At 43.9% G+C, this 14341-nt stretch overlaps 1 long non-coding RNA gene across 1 annotated transcript; it reads right to left on the bottom strand.

Annotated features, from left to right (window-relative positions):
• Positions 1-202: 202 nt before the first annotated feature.
• On the bottom strand, positions 203-11372 carry LOC137437318 (uncharacterized). Its single transcript, XR_010986457.2, has 3 exons — positions 11239-11372; positions 1819-1958; positions 203-754 (listed from the first exon to the last, which is right to left on the bottom strand). It is a non-coding gene; the product is annotated as an uncharacterized LOC137437318 (long non-coding RNA).
• Between the last annotated feature and the right edge of the window lie 2969 nt (positions 11373-14341).

Below are 14341 nucleotides of genomic sequence, written 5' to 3'. Positions count from 1 at the left end.
GACCGATAGGCAAGTATAAGTGAGCGGACACACACACAAACAAACACACAAACAAACACACACACAAACAAACACACACACAAACAAACACACACAAACCGGAGTGATCAACATACTTGCAATTTTTTTTTTTTTTTTTGCCAAGTAATTAATCGAATCACCACTTCAATGTCTAGATTTATCGGATGTAAGGATACGCATTCAGATGGGCCGCAGTCAGGGCGTATTCGGAAACACAATGGAGCTGGGTGTGTACAACCTGTTTTCTGGAAGCACAAAAGTGAACGAAATCCATGGTGGGTGTTGAATGGATCTTAACGATGAAATTTTGTTTTTTCAAAATGAAAAGAATAAATAAAATGTGAGATTTTTTTTTTTTTTGTATACTGAATCGAGGCTCGTGAAAGAGCTGACATTTACTTAACAAACAAATTAACCAGACAAACAAAATATATAAAAAGAGGGAGCGGAAGACAAGAGAAGGGGAAGCACACAAACAATTGAGAGCACACAACATTTAAGAGCAGGGAGATGTGTGGGAGGGAGAGGGCTTGGGGGGAGGAGGCGTGGGAAGAGGGGGGGGGGGGGGGCTGTTAAGCTGAGCATGGCAATGGTTTCATGATAGGTCTCTGTAAAATTGAGAAGTATATCTTGGAAGATTCCTGCACAGGCCCAGTTCTTATCTTGATGTGAGAGAGATGGCTGGCATAAGTGAGTGCCAGCTTTCAGCTTTGCCTTCATCTCCTTTTAGCTCCTGCGCAGCGACACAAAAGGAAAGAGACAAGATCGTGGTTTGACACTAGCAAGTGGATACACGCGTGCAACTAACACGTGCAGTGCCAGCTCGCTATCTATAATTCATGTCGCTGAAAGAAAAGAGAACTGTGTGAGACCTCGTGGCCAAACAGGCCATCTTAGCATCCCATCGAGATGAGTTCAGTGGTGGAGCGCACAACCACGCTGGACTAACACAGGCATTTGGGGATTCTGATATAGGCCCAGGCGTGTCATTTTCGCACACATGTTCTCCATTTATCCTCATGCCATATAAGGGTGTGGTTCTATTACAGTATGGCGTGTTTATCAATGACGTGTGTGAGTAAACAGTTTGACACTGTAATATGGATCATGGAGTGCGCACACGAAGGAATGTTAAGTAAGGTTGTGGCTGCCTCTACCTTTGCCGGATGGTTTGGATATCATGGAAATCGAAGCTGCTTCATGGAGGGAAGAATTTTTTTTTTTTATAGATTGTATTTAATGGTTTAATGGTTAGCCTGGTGTTGGCTTAGCGGTTAGGGTGCAGGTTTGGGATCCGAGGATCCTGGGTTCGAATCCTGGTCGATTGCTGAATTAACACCAGGGGGGTTGCCACATCCTGTCAACTCAGCCTGGCAAATTGAGCTCCAGTTCACTGGTAATTCCCTGTGTGTCGCAAGAGGTGACCAACAGGGTTGGCACAAGGAAGGGCATCCGGCCATAAAACATTGCCTTAAAAAAGGGGACCAGGGTGCCCGAAAAAGGCCAACCCCTGCTCTGTGGGGGAAAATGGCCTCGAAAAGTGGTTCTTCTATTGTATTTAATTTGTTGCAGGAGTCTGAGAGAGAATAATTGGGATTGAGAAGAAAAAGAGGTTGTGGGGAAGGGATTTGGGGGGGTGGGGTGGGGTGGGGCGGGAGAAGTTTGACACAGAATTTGAAAAAAAAAATTGCATTGGACGATTTTGAATGTTGCGAAGAAGAGGAGATAGTTCATGATGGGTATGCGGGAGAATGGGGTGGGATGGAAAGATTGAAAAAACAAAAGGTGGCACGGTACCTCTGTTCTGCCAGTTGATGAAAGACAGATGACAATCCGAGGAACTTGTTTGTGGGGCTTCGTTGGGGCCTACTACTATGGGGACAGCTCTGAAGAGGAGGTCTTCCTTCACCCTCCATCCGAGACACGTTTAAATAGGCCTGGGCACACAGTAATGGAAAGGGCGCGTGAGCGATCTGCAAGAACATGAGACCTGACATGTGGCGGTAATAGACCTTTGGGTTGGCAAGTGCGATCGGCATCTGTTAAAGCAAACGTGAAATGCACCCAAAACATTAGGCCTAACAAAAAACCGATATTTGTATCAAATTACAAATGATGGTATCAGGTGAGTAGAGAATGATGAACATCTAATTTTGGTCCTGATGACAGACATCAGGTCCTTCGCGGAAGGCATGCTCACATTAGACTAGATGGATTGATGGAAAACGGCCATGTATAAGCTTCTAGGTGCATTTTGGGGTAAAAGTTGTAAAGTTAAAGTAAAAGAGCTGCATGTATATACATGATATGTAAATGCTTGTTCAAATAAATTGTCCAAAAATGGCAATTTGGTGGCCATTTTGTTTATGCTAATTAGAAGGTCCAAAACTCAAAATTCGGCTTGGGAACCGGGTTAATCGAATTCACCATACCCTACTTATGTTAGAAAGTGAGGTTCCCAACTTTTACCCCAAAACGCACCTAACATTCACATTTCTCAGAAATCCGTCTCGTCTACATGGTCTGCACGTGACATCTGACGACCCTGCGAGAAGCAACGAGTCTTTTGTGTTGCAGAGTGGTGCTAATAGGCCTTTTAATAGGCCTTTTCACGTGCTGCTACATGGGTAACGAAGTGCCATGTTTTTCCATCAAAAAACCATGGATTCTACTCCACCACTGCAGCACCACCATATGGCTGAACACACCGCTACCTGCATTCGCTTACACTACTGACGTATCGTTGCATAAATCATTACCACAACCATCACCAGCACATCACTCTCACTTTATTCCAACCACCACACTACTGTATATACACTGCCCTAACACAGCACTGCACTTAACATGAGTGCATTATGACAGTACAAAGTACAGCACAACTGCACTACATACTGCACAACTACATCCTCCCTATTCAGTACAAGACCATGCAAACAACCGTGCAATGACCAATAGAACATGTCATAATCACATCATATGAGATTGTGAGTCTAGACACCAATAAATTATGACATCCTGGACTCCACAGCATTGTCAAAGGTATTTGGACAGTATGGTAATAATTATGCAGAGTTATTAATTCAAAGGGTTTATTTGATTTTAAACTTCTAATACCCGTTCCCACTGGGAATGCATCACATATGCAAAATTTGTTGGACATTGGCCCAGTCTTGATTTTTTTTTTTCTTCGGATTTTCAGACTTACACATACGGGTTGTTGATCCTGAAAACATATCTCACCCCGAGAAACAAAATCAAAGCCATTAACTAACTGGCAGCACCAGTGTCCCAGTACAGCTACGGGACAGTAACCTGACCACAAGCTGCAATAAACAAGCTAGATATCAAAACGAGGACCTCCTCACTATCCACAAAATGTTAGCCAAAAACCAATGCATCCCGAGAATGTACCTGCCGAGACGAGAAAGACGTAGACTGGCGGCCTGATGGAACTCAACCGAGTGCACACAATGACAACTGTAGGATTGGCTGAATACGTGAAAAGTTCAACAGACTACAGATTGCAATTTGTATGCAAATACAAAGATAGCAAACCAGAGTAGGAATCCCTAAACCACCAATTAAAACATTTCCAAAAACAGGTGCGAATAGAAGATGTCACACATGAAACTGAAACAGCAATGAATCAGCCCAAACTCGAGAGTTCATCGGACACGATAATCCACAGTTACTTCAATTTTAATAAAATAATTTTTTCCAAATTTTAAACCAAATTTTAGTGCTTGAAGTAGTCCAGAAGCATTCCCGAACGTCATCCTGATATACCACCAGATTGAACCTATATTTTTACCCTCGCCAGAGGAGAGGGTATTGCATTTGAGTCCGTCTGTCTGTCTGTTTGTTTGTCTGTTTGTTTGTCCGCACAGAATAAATATGATTTTCTTTGCAACCGTTGGTCCGATTGACAGGAAATTTTCACCATTGGTGCAACTCCACGTGTATAATTTTTTTATGATAAGTATGACGTCATAGGTCACGTGGTACAGCCGCCATCTTGGAAAAACCGAAAACATTTGCACCTCTATATCTCTGAAAGCGCTGCATAGAAAAAATTGAGACATGGGTCATTGTAAAGAACTCTCCATGTGGAATAAAATATGTTAATGATGATGTCATAGGTGCCTCCATTATGACGTCATAATTCGACAAGTACAAAACTTCATCCGATCAAGATGAAATTTCTTGAGCATAATCTAGGAATAAATTAGTGGAGAAAAAAAACCGAATGATGACGTCATCAATGACGTGGTTCGGCCGTCATATTTGTTTTAACCCAAAAGCTTTAAAAACCACGAAAAACACGTCCTGGCGAGGGTCTGCAATCTCTGATTGTTCTTTCTTGTTTTAATTGAAATAGGTCTAATGTAAGACGGGAGGTTCTTACAACTATGATGAAGGCAATTTGTGTTGAAGTGTTAAAATATATAATTCAATTTAAATAAAGGTTTAAATTAAAGGCATGTAAATAAAAAAAATTCCAGTTTTTATCGGCATTTCCCAGTGTCGATTACACCACCCTATCTTTCCTGTTACATTAGTTATTTGTGCCTGCTAGGTGTGTCCTTTACAACGTCCTTTAACAACAGTAAGCTTCATGTTTGGAATGATTTTCAATTTTGTTTGATTGCCAGGCAGGCAGACAGAGTAAAAATATTATCTCACTCCTCTCTGCACATGTACGATCGGGATAAATTCTGAGTCGAGGGAAGGTAAAGCGAAAAACTTGTCTTCATATTAATGTTCCAATTAATGTTCAAAATATAACATTCGATTTACGTAAGCTGTTCCTCGATCATAAACTGAAAAGACAAGACAGACGGACTGAAGAACATGAACCAATATTGCTTAACCCGGCTTTTTGCTTTGTGTGCGTGGCCTAATGATTGCAAAAAAAGACAAAATAAAAATATAGAACGAAATATCTACAGGTATACACCGACAACTGGGGGAACAATAAAAGAGCAGGGAGGTATAAAAAGAGTTGGACAGATTGGGCATTGACAAAGAAGGCTCTTTGGAATTGCTAAGAAGAGGTCAGCTCAACTGGGATGGAGAACAAATCATAATAAATGCCCAAGACCAAGGACACCACACCAATGGCTTTAAGAAAATGGCGTGACTGAGTCAATCGGGCAGGTGTAAGTTTTGCAAGATAGAAATAGAAAGTACAATATCCCAGTTCCAGAAAATTCATGGAAACATGAACCAAAATCAATAATTGAGAAAAAGGAAGTAATGCTCACGGACGACCTGATGATCCCATCAAGCATGAACAAAGAAAACAAAGCATTGTGACTGGGTATCATATTAGGTATAAAAATCAAAAAACGGCATGACTAATTGAGGTTTCAGTTTCCAGAGATTTTGGCCTAAACAACACAGAAATCAAGAAAATGACCTAATACCAAGACCTCAAAAATAGGGGCAATACCTCTGGACACTCAACTGATAGAATGATGATACTGAGGAGGGTGATGAAGATTGTGGTCAAGTTTTGTCAAAATCGTGTGTGTAGTTTTGGAGAAGAGAGCAAGTACCTATTTTGGGGGCTCATCCCCTCAATAAATCCCCTTAGGCCCCAATTTTTACGGCGTAGCCCATCGGGCAAAGCCGCCTAAAACAGTGTTTGTCTGTCCCTATGTATGCACGTATGTATGTGTGTATGTCCCCTCAAACATACAGAAATCAGAGCTGAGGATCTGGTCTCATGACAGGGGTGATGTGATGTCATTACGGCGGTATGACGGCTGACTCCACAAACCGCCATTTTGATTCCTGATTGAAATCTGTAATTGTCAGATTGAAAATGCCCCACACCCGGAGATTCTAAGTTCATTAATCCACAAAATATCAGTTCTTGTTGTGTCCATTTCTCTCTTTATAACATCTAACGTTCCCTGATTAATTTACCTTCCATTCCATGTTCCAATTTTTTGAATGTTTGAGAAGCTCAGAATTCACTTTTCAGTTCTGTAAACCTCAGCAACTGGATTTCTTTGTGGGTTTGATCTAGTCCTATCACAACGGCCATTCCTACTCATGTCAGCCAAGCAATCTTATAATTTCACATGAAAGCGGGAGTAATAACTACACATCTAAGGACTTGATTGACTAGACCAGGTGGAAAACATACACCGTGGTCATTTTAAGTTGATTTCAAGCTGGTTGACCCATCTGCTAATATTCACAAGGTATGTTCAAATGGAGGCAAATGTGTCCTCTGCCAAAAGTTCAACCAGAAGAGGAGACTGCCACTGTCGGGTTGCCATGCTCATTGGACTTTGTGATGGATTTGACCTCCGTGGCATAAAACAACAATATGTTCATAAGAACAGACAATGCCAGATCCCTCAATAATTCCCCAATCTCCATACCGCATGACTATTTCTTGAGCGAATATTCACCAGCCGAGACCCTACTGAAAGTTCAGTTTGTTTCTATTGTAAGAATTTTCCTTCCCTTGATATTATCTAAACCGAAGATTTCCAGTACAAGTTATTTTGATAATTGAGTTAGATTGCCCAACTACTGCGAAAAACACTGTTCGTTCCCATCCCATCATGCCATCCCTCAATAGACCAGGAGCCCAGAAGGTTTATTCAAGTGAAAAGCGCCGAAGCAACTGACCACGTGGGTTGAAAGGGTTCTACCCCCACATCACAAAAATGCATTGCTGCCGGGTCAGGGCCGGTGCCTTCCGCCCAAATCGCCCAAAATAGGGACGCCATTACCGAAAATCCTATTTTCATCAATATCTGGAAAACTATACATGGCAGTATCCCAAATCTGGTGTCTACACCCATGTTTTCATGGTCAATCATTATAAAAATGCATTTCTCCTTAGCCAGGGTTGTGTCTTTCCCACCCAAAAGCACCCAAAGTGCCCAAAGTAAGGAAACCATTGCTGAAAATCCAATTTCCCTCAATATCTGGACAACTATACATGGGAGTATCACAAATCTGCTGTCTACACCCATGTTTTCATGGTCAAACATTACAAAAATGCAGTTTTCGCCTTAGTAAGGGTCATATTTTTCCTGCCCAAAAGCGCCCAAAGTAAGGAAACAATTGCTGAAATCCTACTTTCCTCAATATCTGGAAAACTATACATGAGAATATCACAAATGATGTGTCTACACCCATGTTTTAATGGTCAATTATTACATTGCCAACAATTGCAGTGCTTTAAAAATGACTAAATTCACCATGTATTATCTAAACAATGGTGTATTATATTGTACCGTACATGGTGTTATGTAACACGTCTCGATTTTATTGCAAAATTTGCTATACTAGTTGCACCAATGTTTTTGATTTCCTTAAACCCCAAGGAACACAGCTGGGTTGGTGTCATTTTTTTTCTATTATTCCAATGGTGGCCATTTTGAATTTCACAATGTCTGCCATTTTTACATAAAAATAACTATATCTCAGATTCTAGTACAGCATCTAGTACAGTTATTTTGGTGCCAATGGGTAGGTTTATGGGATCAAATAATTCAAATTTACCATTATTTCCAATGTTTCTGAGTATCCACCTGCCAAAATTCAATATGGTGGCCAAAATGGCTTCCAAAATGGACGCCACAGCAGAAAAAAAAATTCTGCCAGCTTAATGACTGTGGAAAAAAAACGTGACCATGATCACAGAAGATGGTGATAATACCAAATTATTAAATTAAATTGGACACATCTGGGTATCCGTAGTAAAAAAACAACAACTTTAGAGGGCAGCACAGTGACTACAGGCTTTGTTTACTACAACCATCAGCTCATCTAATTGGGTGGAAGTTCTGCATGCCATTGTTTGTATCAAAAGGTGACTAGTGTCATTGAACAGTACTATTTTCCTTCTGAAGGACAATGACTCTGCAAGCTGTGAGTTAAGGACACAAGTTGGATGGAAATAACATAATACACCATTGTTGGGGTAATGCATGGTGAACTAGATATTTTAAACACTGTAAATGTTGTCAATGTAATGACTGACCATGAAAACATGGGTGTAGATACGTCATTTGTGACTTTAAACACTTTTCTTGCACAACGTTTCTAAAAATGTTTAAAACCTAAACACAAATGTCAAATTCATAAACACCGTCTGTTTAATAAACACAAGCCATCAACTTCCTAAACATGTTTAGCATAAATTTAAACATGTTTAGAAACGTGGTGCAAGATAGTGTTTAGAAAAGTGTTTAAAGTCCAAACACTGTTTTTGCATATGGTATTATCATGTATAGTTTTCCAGATACTTAGGAAAGTATGATCTTTTAACAATGGTATCCTTACTTTGGGCGCTTTTGGGCTTGACCAAGGACAAATGCATTTTTGTAATGTTTGACCATGAAAACATGGGTGTAGACAGCAGATTTGTGATACTGCCATGTATAGTTGTCCAGATATTGAGGGAAATAGGATTTTCAGCAATGGTTTCCTTACTTTGGGCACTTTGGGTGCTTTTGGGTGGGAAAGACACAACCCTGGCTAAGGAGAAATGCATTTTTATAATGATCGACCATGAAAACATGGGTGTAGACACCAGATTTGTGATACTGCCATGTATAGTTGTCCAGATATTGATGAAAATAGGATTTTCGGTAATGGCGTCCTTACTTTGGGCGATTTGGGCGGGAAGGCACCGGCCCTGACCCGGCAGCAATGCATTTTTGTAATGATCGACCATGAAAACATGGGTGTAGACACCAGATTTGTGATACTGCCATGTATAGTTGTCCAGATATTGATGAAAATAGGATTTCGGTAATGGCGTCCTTATTTTGGGCGATTTGGGCGGGAAGGCACCGGCCCTGACCCGGCAGCAATGCATTTTTGTAATGATTGACCATGAAAACATGGGTGTAGACACCAGATTTGTGATACTGCCATGTATAGTTGTCCAGATATTGATGAAAATAGGATTTCGGTAATGGCGTCCTTATTTTGGGCGATTTGGGCGGGAAGGCACCGGCCCTGACCCGGCAGCAATGCATTTTTGTAATGATTGACCATGAAAACATGGGTGTAGACACCAGATTTGTGATACTGCCATGTATAGTTGTCCAGATATTGATGAAAATAGGATTTTCGGTAATGGCGTCCTTACTTTGGGCGATTTGGGCGGGAAGGCACCGGCCCTGACCCGGCAGCAATGCATTTTTGTAATGATTGACCATGAAAACATGGGTGTAGACACCAGATTTGTGATACTCCCATGTATAGTTGTCCAGATATTGATGAAAATAGGATTTTCGGTAATGGCGTCCCTATTTTGGGCGATTTGGGCGGGAAGGCACCGGCCCTGACCCGGCAGCAATGCATTTTTGTAATGATTGACCATGAAAACATGGGTGTAGACACCAGATTTGTGATACTGCCATGTATAGTTGTCCAGATATTGATGAAAATAGGATTTTCGGTAATGGCGTCCTTACTTTGGGCGATTTGGGCGGGAAGGCACCGGCCCTGACCCGGCAGCAATGCATTTTTGTAATGATTGACCATGAAAACATGGGTGTAGACACCAGATTTGTGATACTCCCATGTATAGTTGTCCAGATATTGATGAAAATAGGATTTTCGGTAATGGCGTCCTTACTTTGGGCGATTTGGGCGGGAAGGCACCGGCCCTGACCCGGCAGCAATGCATTTTTGTGATGTGGGGGTAGAACCCTTTCAACCCACGTGGTCAGTTGCTTCGGCGCTTTTCACTTGAATACACCTTCTGGGCTCCTGGTCTACAAAGCACGGTTTGGAATATTGTGACGAATATTATAGCAGGTGGTTCCATAACCTCTGAACTCAAATCTCTTCCAAAAGATTCACACATTGTATGCTTCGAATGCATTATTTTAAAAGTCCACAATGGCTGCATAGAAGAAGGTTCGGGGGGGGGGGGATTAGAGAGGGGTCTGAATGGTCGTGGTCTACGATGATGTAGTTCGTGCTCATGCTGGAACGAGGAAATCTCTCATGGACGATGAGCCCACAAACAACCAAAGTTGAAATTAAATCCGACTCCATAACCAAGAAGGCACTTTGTTTCAGTCAGGTATTAAACGAGGTAAAGCGAAGGAGAGGAAGGTGCAGGACGATTGAATGCGAATTGGTCATACAGGGTCGGGGATTAAAGGTTGCCAACTCAAGAAATGCATAATCTCTTGCTTTGCAGCAATGTGTTGCGTCACTTGGAGCTGAAGAAGTTCGCCATTAAAGAGAAACAGGGAGAGCTCTGCTCCGGCTTTGGGAATGACAGAGATATCAGGGAGTTTTGTGGGGAAGAGAACCATTTGGTACCAACCAACACTCTCGGGAGACGCAAGCAGCGATTCTTAAAGTTTTTCCCCTCCTCAATCGCAGGCAAGGCCTGATGTTTGCTTAACAGTTAAGGTGGCTGGCTTGAGGTCTCAGGGTCCAGAGTTCAAGCCCCCGTCATTAGTTGAATTAACACCAAGTGAGTCGATTCAGCCTGCCATCCTTCAAAGGTCAGAAAAATGAGCGCCAGCTTGCTGGGATGAACGAGCCGTTCAGGTATGCTGCGTCGGAGTGGCGACCCGTCCAGGGTTGTGCCCAATAGCCACGAAACTGCTTCACACCAATCTGAAGATGCAAAGGTCTTCTTCAATAGGAGGAAAAAACCGGAGCACTCATCCTACAGTTGCCTCGCTTAGGACCTCAAACCATAGATTCTTGATCTCGCAGCGACCTTCCCACAGACCCCACTCCATCCCAGGTGCTGGCACTCTCGACGATGCCTCTCGGGGGGCTCCTGATGCTGTGCTGGCTATACCATCGCATGAGATACAAATGTTGCCGCCATGACTAGAGCAGCCATCGATGATCATTGTTCGCCCTCACGACTCACCTCATAAAGTGAACATCGTCGTTGACCACAAGTTAATAAACCGGAGCAAACGTTTGGCTTACCTTCCTCGACGAGACTTCCATCCACTAATAAACATTAGGTATAGGGCCTAGCCCACAGCCATGTCAAGCTCACCGGACCACTTAACCCCCCTAAACATGACAACCCTCCGAAGCTCACTCGAACTCGACCTATTAAACTCAACTAAACATTCTCCTTTACCCCAAACTACAATAAACCTCTCGCTTCTCCTGTAAATGCTTTACCTCTCAACCTCACCCCAATCGCACCACTCTCTCGTTGCCCAAATCCATCGACCCTTTTCTCACCGTAAACCAACCATTCCTCTTCTTCCTCGACACTGACCGTCAATGTAAATACACCCCCCCTTACCCCCCAGAATGCAACATCTAAACGGAATTATGTTCTTTCGCCTCAGCCCGGCCTCCTCCATTTGATTTTCTTCTTCCGACCCCACCGGTGAACCGAGCCCGCACCCAGGACCCGCAGCCCGGCCCGTGGCGGTGCGAGACTGCGGGAAGATCCCACCGCACACACCACGCCTCTTTAGCGGGGGAGGCCGATGAGGGATCGCCGGAGGGATAGGGTGTGCGGATGAGTGCGAGGGGGAGAGATGCGCGCATGCAGGGGATGGTTGATGAACACGCCGAGGAATGTGCACCGATCGCGGCGCTGCTGTGGATCGGGGCAGGCAAGACCCGGAGTTGCGGTGAGTGTGTAAATATATACATATATACTCTGAAGGTTCCGCACCAAGATCTTGTCTACCGAGACCGCTTCGGCATCATAAGATGGCAGGTCAGGACGCGATCCCACCCCAGGGCAGGACGCGAGGTCTCCCATCACAGTCCGGTCCTTCATCGGCTGAGACTCGCGGATGCTTGAGCCGTTAAGTGATGTTAAGTGTTGGGAATTCAGAACGTTTTCCCGCCTAATTGCTCTGTTCAAGATTTCCCCACCCCATGCTCTCTGATGATATTCTGAGCATGCTAGGTGTCACATTTAATAGATTATGTTTGGAACGTGACATAAATTGGTATCTCAATCAGGTTGTAGCTGCACAACTTATTTTGTATAATGTATTCCAAACTATAAATGGCAGGGAGGCAAACAACAATTGTCGAAGAACAAATTTTTAATTCTCAACCAAAATTTTGATCTAAAAGTCAACTGCAGTTTGAGTGACCGTAAATTGTAAAGTCTATATGTTGCGTGTTTTAATAATACATACATTTGTGTAAACTGTTAGGGTTACCCTAACGTGGGAGCGTTCAAATGGTTATACGAATGAGATACCCACAACTCCAAGCCACGTCGAAAAATTACAGGAGACACACACACACACACACACACACACACACACACACACACACACACACAATCAAAGACATACACACACACACACACACACACTCATGGTCACACACAAACACACGCACACACACACAGACATATACACACACACACACACTCACAGACACACTCAAAGACATACACACACACTCATGGTCACACGCACACACACACACACTCATGGTCACACACAAACACACGCACACACACACAGACATACACACACTCACAGACACACTCAAAGACATACACACACACTCATGGTCTGGTCACACGCACACACACACACTCATGGTCACACACACACACACACACACACACACACACACACACACACTCACACAAACTCACGGGCACACACAGACACACGCAAACACATACACACACACACACACACACACACACACTCATGGTCACACACAAACACACGCACACACACACAGACATATACACACACACACACACTCACAGACACACTCAAAGACATACACACACACTCATGGTCACACGCACACACACACACACACTCATGGTCACACACAAACACACGCACACACACACAGACATACACACACTCACAGACACACTCAAAGACATACACACACACTCATGGTCTGGTCACACGCACACACACACACTCATGGTCACACACACACACACACACACACACACACACACACACACACACACACACACACACACACACTCACACAAACTCACGGGCACACACAGACACACGCAAACACACCTGTTTGTTTGTTCCTCATACGTTTCCAAAGCCCTGCTCTAATTTCCATGAAATTTGCTTTACTGCATTATTTCACACCCTGTAGGTCAACATCACAAAAAACAGTCAAGTATTTAACTACTTGATGTTAGAACAAAAAATAACACGCATCTGGGACTTTGAGTTATCTTCCAGCCAAAACGCATGCGCAGTGCCAGCTTCGCCCACTCCCGACTGAGGTGGTACCAGTGTACCACCATTGAATGATTTATCAGCAAGTTTCAAGTAAAACGCGCATAGTAAAGTCTAAACATCCCAATGCTGATCCCCAACGTGAATGCATATATTTGCATGTACACAAGTATATGTATATATACATATATGTATATGTACTAGCAGAGCAGAAGTACCCGTCGTTGCCGGGCGGGGGAGGGGAGGGGAATGGGGGGAGGAGAAACGGGGGGAGGGGGAAGGGGCGGGGAACGGGGAGGAGGGGAGGAGAGAGGGGAGGGGGAGGGGGAGGGGAAAGGGAGGGGAGGGAAGGGGAGGGGGTTGAAGGGAAGGGGAGGGGAGGGGAGGAGACGGGGGGAGGGGGTAGTGGGAGGGGAGGGAATAGGGTGGGAAGGGGAGGGGGGGAAGGGAAGGGGAAGGGGAGGGGGGAGGGGAAGTGGAGGGGAGAGACGGGAGGGGAAAGAGGGAAGGAGAGGGGAGGGAAGGTGAGGAGGGAAGGGGGAGGGGAGGGAAGGGGAGGGAGAGGGGGGGAGGAGGAAGGGGAGGGGGGGGAGGGCCAGTCAACAATGACGTTGCAGCACAGGCTGAGATTCAGTGTATAATGTTCCTCGCTGAAATGCGCTAAGTTAAATATGAATAAAAAATATGGATCTCGTCATCGGAGGTCATTTTTAGGTAGGCCATGTCCTTCCCAGGCCCAATGGCCATGTCTATGCCAAAAATCAAGTACGTGAGCGAGTCTGGCGCACTGAATTGAAAATATATAGAACGCTCATACTCCGTGAAAAGTGTAGCCGCCGTGTCGCCATCTTGGTTAGCACGACTCGACCAACTCGCTTCGCGGATCTCGTTTGTTTTGAACGTGTCCCAGATTTTAAAAGCCAGACAACTGTTAAAATGCCATTTTGTGCGGCAATAAACTGCTCCAATCGGTTACGGAAGGGTTGTGGAAAGACGTTTCACAGCTGTTTCAAAGACGTTTAATTCATATCGCACAAAATCGACAAAAATCGACACAAAAACACGATCGCACAAAAGGTGAAAAAACGCAATCGCTTTTCGCTCTGAATTACGTGCAAACGTGTGACGGAAATCACCAT

Source organism: Myxine glutinosa, chromosome 12 (assembly GCF_964187855.1).
Source record: "Myxine glutinosa chromosome 12, kmMyxGlut1.1, whole genome shotgun sequence".
NCBI lineage: Eukaryota > Metazoa > Chordata > Myxini > Myxiniformes > Myxinidae > Myxine > Myxine glutinosa.
Note: the sequence above shows the minus strand (reverse complement) of the source record. Positions and strands in the feature narration are given on the sequence as shown.